At 39.7% G+C, this 8,776-nt stretch overlaps 1 protein-coding gene across 1 annotated transcript in view; it reads left to right on the forward strand.

Moving 5' to 3' along the window:
* The first annotated feature begins 334 nt into the window (after window positions 1-334).
* The window catches only part of LOC107036520 (partitioning defective 3 homolog), a 23,567-nt gene continuing 15,125 nt past the window's right edge, over window positions 335-8,776 (forward strand). Inside the window, exon 1 of the mRNA XM_015254545.1 lies at window positions 335-587. The gene's annotated coding sequence lies outside the window, so the exon portion shown is untranslated. The remainder of the gene's footprint in view (window positions 588-8,776) is intronic.

Raw genomic sequence — 8,776 nt, forward strand, 5'->3', positions numbered from 1 at the left:
TAATGACTCAAAACTTCAACTCTTCCACTAAAATATTTACGGTTATAGCTTAATTGAGCGATTTTACGTACCCCGTAGTATTTTTTAACCCGGAAGAAAACAGCAAAGAGGTGCAATAAAAAACTCAAGTGAGTTTTTCAGTGTCAGCTCAACATTATTCTCTCTCTCGCTCTCTTTTTTCAACTTTTTAAAGCGCCCGTGCACATTGGCGAGAGCGGGGGCGAAGGGGAGAAGAAATCGGGTCCCCCGGTTGACCGGTGAAGGGGGAGCCGGCAGGGGAGAGGGAGGCACACCGGTGGAAAGGTTCGGAGAGACATTCAGTCGTTGAGGCACGTTCGTTCGAAGCGCACATCGACTCAGTGTTTTTGTCTTTCAAACTCTCTCGATCTCCCGTCACCTGATTTTTTCTTCCTACTTTCCGAAAGTGTATGGGCTGTGTACAATAGAACCAACTAAAAAAAATCTCAACAGCTGAACGACGTCTGGATTAAAAAGACGAATACAATTGTACACCAGACCTCACTGAGTTACCGGTGGAAAAAATAAAAATGACGTCGATCCGTTGACATTATCAATTCAGGTGTCAGGTGAGTGTTGATTGCAATATTGAAAAACTATGAAATTTTCCATGACAAGATTATTATCTATTTCATTGAAATGTTGAGCAAGATTCGTGATACGATTATATCACATTTAATTGACCTCCAGACGATGCAAGTAAAAGAAAGGCACAATGTAATTTCTGCCTGGGAAGAAAAAATCGCATACTATAATCGAAGAACAAGCACAGACTATCCTTCATCCACTCAATTGCTGGGCTTCAGACAACTTCCCTCTCGCCTCACCCTCTCCCCCAATCCACCTTATAAACCCATTCTTCCTTTCCTCTTTTTGTCTTTATTCATACTCCTCTTTTCATCCTCTCCACTCTTATTCTTTCGGTATCATCTCTGAAACTGCAGCACGCATAATCCCACAAGAGGGAAATTCCCGGAACAATGCGCAATCATAATTAATAATTAGAAACAGATGATGCTACAATGTCCTGTTACAATGCAACTCTGCTCCGTGCGCTAACGATGACGTTATTAAACTCGGAAGGTTCTCCACGTCTGGCGATAAAATTTACACACGAAAATCTGAGTTTTATGGGCAGTGGAAACTCGTAAATTTTTTTTCTGTTCTTGAATACCTGATGGAATGAGTACACACCTGAGGACAATGTTGCATGCGTACGACGTACCGTTGTTTTATTCAATGTTCCGGTATCGTCGGTTTTGTTGCGACATTTTTACGCGCCGTAATTCATCGGATGAATGGGGAATCATTTATAGTGCCTATAAATGGGATCTCATCACTGCGGTTCTCGAAATTTCAGGGGGCTTTTGATTCGTTAGAGGTGAGAGCTGAATTTTGGAATCTGGAGAACAGCATCCATACCACTCCAAGTGAAAGAAAATATTTCGACCGGTACATTCATATTCTGGATTATCCTCAGGGGTATTTTACTCGGTCAAACCTTAGATGAATCTACACACCTTAGACACACTGATAGGAAGGATTAGTTATTGTTAACAAATGGATTTGGTTGGAGGCTAGGGTCTATTCGATCTCACCAACTGTTCATTCGTTAATAGTAACAAACGCATATTGAGGAGCCTTGTTTGACTCGACTTTCACCTTTCACGTGAATCAGTCGTTAACTATTAACGAATATTTATTTGGCCATATTCAACTCTACCATTCGTTAATAGTCAACGAATCTCGTTTGAAATAAATGAATCATTCTGTCATGCAGAAGCTCCGTAAAAACAATATCATCGTTCTTAAAAAAAGATATGGAGAGAAATATTCAATAAAAATTACGTATCTTTTCCGTAATTCCGGAGCGAAATGTAGTTGTAGGAAATTTGAGGGAACAGTCAAGGAATTTTTCCAGAGCGTTCCGTAATTTTTCCTAGTTTAACGAAAATTCATGATCCTGTGATAGGGGAGGGTGGGGCAAAACGGCCCCCCTTCAATTGTCAATAACTTGTGAATGACATTGTGAAAATTCCCAGTTTCAACTTCATTTTGAAGATAATTTTTCATTCTTCAAAACGAGCTCTAACTCATCCCAATCGGATTATTGAATCGGAAAATATTGACGATTGAAGGGGGGCCGTTTTGCCCCATCCTCCCCTATATTTCCGACGATTTCTCAAAACCTACACGATACTAAATTAGAAAATTGCAGACATATTCTTGGAATGTGTTCGATGGTGGACACTGGACAAATGATATTTAAAAAATTTTTTTTTCCAAGTAACTAGGATTGAGAAGATTTTTTTTCTGAAAATTTCACATTTATAACACATTGTCTAACTGAGGAAGTACCTTAAGGAATCACGTCTATACCTGGGTAGCTATATGTGAATTTAAAAACTCTTTCAAACATCTCATATTAATGTCGATGCTCAGGTAGACGCCCGGGCCCATCCATTTCACCACCTTCCTTCTAAAGGTAATTAATTTTTGAATGAAATTAAATACTGTTTTTCTATAAATTCACGAACACGCTAACGCATTAAAATTCAGGCTCTACCAGCTCTTAGCGTTCCTCAGCATCCTGTAGCATAATTGTCAGTATCGAATAGACCTGAAAGATGGGACTTCATTAATACCCCTCCCCCTGAATGTCAACTAATAGAAATGCAGTATTCACTGAGTGTCAAATTATTTCAGTAATTTTCGGCCATTTCATTTTAACCGTAGGCCAACCTCAAATGAAAATTTTCTGTTAAATTAATGAAGTTCTGGTTGGATTACGGCGTTAAGTGAAATATTGAATTTCGGTCGATCGAAATTCCGATGGAGGGAACAATCCAACCGAATCAGGAATCCAAAATGACGTCGCGTTTTAGAATCTGCCAGCTGAGAAAAAAATTACCGTCATGTGCCGTCAATTTTTCTCATGTCATAATTACGGTCATGCTTTCCTCAGCTATTGGTCATTACGACTGAATATTGAAGAACCTTCATTCAATTGAAAAATTTTTTACTTCACCCCCCAGTGCACCGTCACAATATAACTCCTATGTGAGAGAAAAAAATCTCAAGTAACTGAAGATAACGAAAAGAAGTAATAATAAGTTATACGTAAGTCGCTAAACAATCGCGCAGCCTCCGGTAAACACAGAGGCGCGTGTGCATGGGAATATCCCAAGAACAAACATCTCGTTTCGTCAGTCCCCTCCACCTCACCCCTCGGTAGATAGCACATGCGATAACACAGTCCATGCGATTTTTTCCCACTCTTCACACTGACGACTCACTGATAAAGAGTTTTTGCTCATCGAGAGTGAAATGAAATAAAAGAATCGGCGGAATAAAAAAACAGTGCGAACGATCGCGTGACCGAACCCACCAATTGATTCGTCAGTGTTAAATAATCTGCGCTACTGTGCGCAAGCGGAGTGTCTTGGGGACGTTGGTCGTTGCGGCGGGGGAAGAGTCTTCGAGGGGGCATTGTTGGACCTCCAGAGGCCCTTGGGATGCGCTGTTGCATTCCGCGGATGATTCAGCTTTGCCCAGGACGCAGTGTGCACCTTTGAACGCCTTTTATGCGCCATCCAACGCGCAGCCATCGACTTGCGTAGGCTCCAAATGACCTTTCAGTCACGCCAATAGACTCAAGACCAAGGCCAAGGGTTTCTATCCACGTGATTTCGCAGAAAATTGCCCCGCCTTTTGTTTTTTTCACATTTCTCGGATTTTTTTGCTCCGGACACTCGGTCAATGATTACTCGAATTAGGTGAATCGAGTTGGCATAACGGTCGACTTGGTTTCTAACTAGTGTTATTTTACAATTCACTCGGAGAACAAATAAACTGGGCCACTTTACAGAGTCTAGGATACGATGTTAATAACCCTTAATCTACCATGACGACGTCCCCAAGGTCAATTTCTATTTTTCAACTATTTTTTTTCGTAATTCATGTAATTTATCGCCGGTTTCCGTGTTTCAAACCTGAAATGATTTATAATGAGTGAGAAAGAAAACAAGGGGAAATTGCTTTCGTCACAACATAGTCAATATATTTTTACTAACAAATTAACAATTTGCTTCCGAATGGCATTTCTGGCGATGTAATTTAAATTGAATTCAACATTACCTCAACGGTAAATTTTTTCATCTTTCCCAAAATATTAGCTTCAAAACACATTTTTTCAACAACAGATGAAGCAATCAATGTCGTGATCGAAATCGGTCAAGATGGCATTGGGAAGAATATTTTAAATCATAACTGGACTCATTTAAGTATCTTTTACCGTTTGGTACAGACCACACTATAGATTCAACCATTTTCAGTGATCAAATTTGCCAATTAAATTGCGTGAGAAACATTTGAAAAAAAATCATGAATATTCAGCGCCATTAAAATTACATTGTGCACAGAATTATTTTTTTAAACATCCATTGTTTATAAATAAATAATCGAAATTGTTTAAACTATCAGAAACCCTAGTTTTTAGGCATGAAATCTAGGTGGGAAATTGATTGTTTATAGATTATTTATATAAAATGCTCGTAATTTTCAAAAATTGCAATTTTTTAATTATTTCATCAATCTTCCTTCAAAAGAAAACTTTCCATTTTTTTGAGATTTTTAAAATACTTTCTGCCAGTTGAATATCGAGATTGAAATTCAGACCTGGAAAATTTAAATAATAAAGTCATTGTAAAATGTCCGGCAACTTGGGGTCAAATGGGGCTCAAATAAAAGCTCTGATGTTCGACTACAAAAGGAGAAAACCATTCTACTGGTTCGACATGGTTTGAAAATAACATTCGAACTCTTGAGGCCAAAAATAGTTATTTTGACGCAAAAAATTGGAAATTTCGAATTTGACCAATACATTGCTTCCATTGGGAAGCAAAAAAATGGGTTCATCACATATTCATATCGGCCACGATCCTGCGCAACTCTCATATTTTTTCTCCCAGGCAAAGTGAAAGTATCGCATCGTGATGCCGAACCGTCCGAAGACGGTCGATCGGTCAGCGTTACGCCCGGATTCCACAATTATTGCCAGCCCGTGTAGACCACGTCCCAATGGGGTTTTTGCCTCAGTACCTAGGCTGCAATGTAAATATCGAACACAACCTGTGGGCAAGATGCCATTATCATCCAGCAAATAAACCATCGAAAGGGACCTGCGGGCGGAAGCGCGAGAGAGGGGGATTGAAGAAACGAAGGCAAAATGAAAAACGTAGAATTATTGTTGAAGTTTAAGTAGCGCGTGGAGTGAAAGTCCGCATGAGAGCGAGCGACTGGTACCAAACGCCATTACAAAATAATTAAAGGACTGTAAATAATTCCTCTTATCAATGAAAAAACGCTCGAGAACAAGAATTACGTGAATGCCAGTTGTATATTTTTCTCGAATGCAAGATAAAAAACATGTGTGACACACGTCTTCCCCGTGGGGTTCGAGCCTACGATACGCCTCGATGGGTTTTTAGCAGTGTCAGAGCAACACACGTTTGAGCTGCTCGAATGGTTAACCACGCGGTGTCATGAAACTGCGGTGGCATATGGAGGTACACACGGTGAAAAGGGACAAAAAAGAAAACAAAAAATGAACAGGTATGTTTATCGTTAACTCCCGGACGTTGATCCCGGGGTACAATGCCATCAGTGTGGCCCTCATCATCTGGATATTCTCTAAAAATAAAAAAACAAGACAGACAGAGAAAGATAGTTGGTATTCGCGTAGCGCATCCGTCCTTGTCCTTGCCGCTGGAGATATCCCGTCTGGGTCATTTCGACCTTAAACAGTCATACAACTGTCGCCCCGGTATCAACTCAACGTTTTTCGATGATACGGGCTCGAGGAAGACGTGTAGATCGATGTTAGTAGGAAATGTTGGGCGAGAGCAATCGGGCGTGGACTGACCTCGATTGGCTTGCGGCTTTCGCGGAATAAGCACCGGAGCTATTTACTATCATTTCTACGACATACATTCCATTAAATTTGTATTGGAAATTTATATGAATAATCTGACATTTTCCCGGTCGTGTACATATGTCAAAGGTATTTCATCATTTTTTAATGACGAATATTTGCATAAGAGTCATAGTGCTCTTGGCGGTATCGATTCCTCTCTCATTATTCTCTTTCAATTTTCATTATGCAATGAAAGACCAACATTTCCGGTAGGAATCACCCCCGCTCCCACGGCAGTTGGGGCTCTGGCTGGTTGGCTCAATAATTGAAGTTCCGCTGGCAGAAGTTCACGCCAAGTGATAATGATCGTAATAGAACAGTCTCAGATTTATTATCGTCAATAATATCTTCCGTATCGGTGATACACCTGGCGCAACCACATGAGAAAAAAAAGCCACAGGCTGGTCACACTTGTGATGTAAGACCACTTGACCAGGAGAGGCTGAGTTGCGGCGAATTTCCACGATGAGAAAAAGAAATAGAGAGAGGGAGAATGATGTAAAAAAGAACCATTGGGCTCCATCGTCTCGATTATACGCCGAGGCCTGAAGTGGTTAGACCAGAAACCCGAGAATAACACTGGTATCTAAAGACCAACCAAGAAACTCCACAAAATGGCCGATATCCTAAAAGAGTTGATCGTGATTGTAATCTGCACACGCGATCGTTCATTGGACTTCCGGTGTCATCTGAGGGCTCGAAGGAGGCGATTCTAATCTGTGTGAAAGACCTTGTGAAACGAATATGATGAAAGCATGAGTAATTTCAGTAATGATAATTTACACAGATGAGATCAATTTTATCTGTAAAAAATAACACTTTATGGTGGAGTGTTATTAAAGCCTCTCGAGAGCTATTGAGGTCATCTAGGAGTCATTGGTTTCACTGATATTATCTGAAATAGAACGCGCAACGATCAGATACACGATATTTGAGCATTAGTCACTTCAACAAAATGAAGAAACCGTCTCACTCGATCAGAAGTACACTGGCGGAAAAAATTGTAATTTGATGGATAGTGAACCGGTAATTTTCAGGGGAGTGATGTTGAATACGATTTGAGGGAGAAACATCATGGAATTTCAGATTTCACTGAAAATTTAATAAAATTCTAAAAATTTTAGCACCATTCAATGCAGAATTACGGTGAATTTTTAATTCCACTGAGAAAAACAATTAGTTCTGCCGAAAAATAATATGTTTCCCTGGAGAGATCTTTTGTCTTGGAAAGAAAATTTCCACTAAAAGATGACGATAATTGTAGTAGTAATTGTTTTCGGGGGACGGGTAAATACGGGTAAATACGGGTTCATCTGAGATTTGTGTCTTCACTCCATCAATCGAATAGCCAGTGTGAGAAACCACTAGAGCCATTCGCAATAAAAACAAAACGATATATTCAAGTAGTATCAATTGCCCATCAATTGCAAGATGAGAACAGACGAGATTAAGTTGTTGTTTGAGATAAGAATCAAACGATTCGTTATCTCCCGTCTGACTTCCCCCAAATCACTTCATTTGAATTCCCCAAACATCCTAATTCAAATACAAAAATAATTGCTCCACACCGTGGATTTGTTGGCCGTCCCAAAAGATAACGTCTCACTCCGTAAAAAAACTGTTTCGTAACGTAACGGAACATTTTTCACGTTATCGAGCCACTCATTTGATTCGGTAAATCAAAAATCCTCGTTCTTCATTCATCCACAAAAATCATGATGTAGCAGTACCGTAATTAATTTCCAACATTGATAGATCCTCACTCCATCGATGCTCCCCTCCAAGTGAGATAATTAATAACAAGGATAATGGAATAGCTAACGTGAAACCGCTTGACTCATTCGTAATAAAAACAGCGTCACGATAGGTGACTCCGACACTTTCGAGTATCATCAACTGGCCATCAATTTCAAGATGAGAGGGACAAGATTAGATTAAGATGTCAATTGAGATGGGAATCACTCGAATTATCTCGACCCAGCCTTCTCGCAAAATCACTCCCTTTCAATTCCACGAATGTCTCCATACAAATAAAAAACTCTCCAACAAAGATTCATTTCATGTCCCATCTACTTCTAATCCCCCTCGAATCTTCGATATAAGCAAAAACAAAACCATCAATTGCGGAACCCAGAGGAAAAATATTCTTGACGTCATACTATTTCAACAGTTCCAACAGAGGCCAGTGAACAGTGCGTGATAAAAAGGCGGACTTGAAAATTGGCGGAAAGATATATGGGGAAAATTAACTCTAAGTGCCGCGATGTTTATCTTTCTTGCGTCACTTTCATGAGCTTTTGAGATTGCACTTGGAGTGCAATAATTTTTTCCGACTACAAAAGGAAATTCTACCCTTCCATTCATTTTTAATCCGTCTTCAAATTAAAAAATACCCGAAAATCGTTTTCACTGGGTTTTTAACGCGTTTCAGAACTTTTTAATGTTCAATTGAACATCTGCGTATATTGAGAACCAAGAGGACCTGAATGTTCATAATTTCTCTTTACTTCCCCGGAATAATAATTGCACTTAAATGAAATTCGCAGATCCCTTTAATGTTCTCATCGAATTAACCGAAAATTAATCGAATCTTCACTTTTAATGACGATATTTCTTCCAATTTTAGTTGGCCGTGACTATTCGCACCATTGCGTGAATCACTCCCGTACACTCCATACACTCCACGCATGCGTGAAGTTTGTGTGTTTCACGCAGCCGAATTTTCATACTGCTGTGTATTTCACGCAGTTGAAGTTTCATACTACTGTGTGTTTCACGCAGTTG

Source organism: Diachasma alloeum, unplaced genomic scaffold (genome assembly GCF_001412515.2).
Source record: "Diachasma alloeum isolate Michigan unplaced genomic scaffold, Dall2.0 Dall_scaffold_00176, whole genome shotgun sequence".
Taxonomy (NCBI): domain Eukaryota; kingdom Metazoa; phylum Arthropoda; class Insecta; order Hymenoptera; family Braconidae; genus Diachasma; species Diachasma alloeum.